This window comes from Antrostomus carolinensis, unplaced genomic scaffold (assembly GCF_000700745.2).
Source record: "Antrostomus carolinensis isolate BGI_N321 unplaced genomic scaffold, ASM70074v2 scaffold4909, whole genome shotgun sequence".
Classification (NCBI taxonomy): domain Eukaryota; kingdom Metazoa; phylum Chordata; class Aves; order Caprimulgiformes; family Caprimulgidae; genus Antrostomus; species Antrostomus carolinensis.
The window spans coordinates 18,125-19,986 of NW_010340504.1; the positions used below are offsets into that span (position 1 = coordinate 18,125).

The 1,862-nt window shown below is 36.4% G+C and overlaps 1 protein-coding gene across 1 annotated transcript in view; it reads left to right on the plus strand.

Annotated features, from left to right (window-relative positions):
* The window catches only part of LOC104531303 (glycogen synthase kinase-3 beta-like), a gene marked incomplete at its 5' end in the record, with an annotated part of 26,594 nt that overhangs the window by 12,006 nt on the left and 12,726 nt on the right, over positions 1 to 1,862 (plus strand). The gene's annotated exons all lie outside the window — the stretch shown is intronic.

Below are 1,862 nucleotides of genomic sequence, written 5' to 3' on the forward strand. Positions count from 1 at the left end.
AGCATGGCTTCAAAATTTTAAAAGGAAGTGAGTTGTGAATGCTGACTTACTCTCCTGTCAGCTTTGGGTTTGTGTGTGTGCTGTCAAATATTTTTCCTCCCCATATATTGTTTCTTTTTCAGTGCAAAATAAGAGTTGAAGTTGTAAATAATGATTATAGCTTTGGGGTACCACTTGTTTTGTATACTCAGTGTAAAGCAGTCAGCTTTTTCAAAACTTTCTAAGGTGCCTTGAAATAGACTTAAGTTACAGTACTCTGACTGCTTAGTACATTTAATCCTTTCTTCAATACTTCTGAAGAAATCTAAGCTATCTGTTGAACTGTTGTGTAATTTCCTGTAAACCCATGGGATGCCATAAAAAGTGATTCTTAACATCATCTTTTTGTTGTATGTGTTGATCCAACAGCAGGAGATAACAAGAAAGAGACATTGTTTAGCAGTTGGATGCAATTTAAACGTTCTTTATGTGATGCCACCTTCATTTGTTGTCCAAAAGACATCTTAGCACCTTGGTGGCCATACTAGCGTTTATTAGATACAACTAAAAGATCAAAAAGTGTAATCTGGTTTGTTTGCTTAAGTATTTTTGAATAGCCCCTCTCTCTTTCATTTAGAAATGGGGGAAGGAAAAGTCTGCTCTGACTTGCAGATTATTTTATCAATCTTGAATTCTTGAAAGGTTTGCATCAGTCTCTAGTGGTTGTGACAAAGTGGTAATAGACTGTTTAGAGAACTGTCAGAGACATTTTCCTTACACAGACCTTTAGCCATAACTGACAGTGTTGTGTGTATCCAGCTTCCCAATGGCTTGGTCTAAATACACTAGGGAAATAAGGATCTCTGTCGTAGCATGAGTTATCTCAGGTTGGAACAGGCCTTGGGAAGTCAATTTTCAGGGTTTTGCGTTCTAGTGGTGTTACATTATTTCGTGGGGATGGTTAGCTCATAAAAGTAGGTGATAGTTCAGAGAAAGAAAGGTGGGCGGAGGGAGAGTTTTGTTGTTTTCCCTTTTGGGGCATTACAATATTTTAGGCTTTACAAATCTTCTGTTACTAATTGCTTGTTTGGGGTTAAATTTTAGTGTAAGGTTTCAGATATGCATGGAACACACAATGACTTTCTAGAAAACTTTACAGTCAATCTCTTTGTTTTTTGTTGGTTTTTTTTCCACAGAAACAGTCGTCTCTTATGTAGGTGCAATGCTGTTAGTGTGTTGAGCAGCTTAAACTTCAGTAGTTGGTGTGCAGTTACAGCACATTCTCACAGACATCTGCTATGCAATGTTTATGGCAATGTCTTCATTAGAATTTTTGTTTGAACTAACTATGTTTCAAAAATAAAATGCTATATTCTGTAGTGCACTTAGATACATTCTCAAGTTGCTGTTGTAGTATTGAATCGTCTTATTTATGTGTAAGAAGATATACCTGTAATACATCATGAAACTTTTGTTCATGTAGAGGAGTAGCTGCTGGTGACTACTTGTGGCTTTTGGTATATGTATGAAAACTAGTTGATGGCTTCTTTGATGGATGCTGGTGACCTGACCTACAACTTGCAGTTCTTTTATCCAGCCAAGTTTGCAAATAGAGTTGGGATAAAGATTAGGTTTTGATGTGACTGAGTTAGAGAGGCTAGCTCCTAAATCCCTTAATCATCATGTACTGCAGGATACAAGTAACATTTGCAGTGCTGGTTCATTGCTAGTGTATATATGCTTTCAGGATATGGATGACAAATTTAACATCAGCCATCATGGTAGATGATATATATGCGTAGCTCGTGATCAATGTGATTTAAAAACAACATAAGGTTTTGTGAAATTATTAATTTTCAAACGGAAAATGTTCTCAGGTCTTT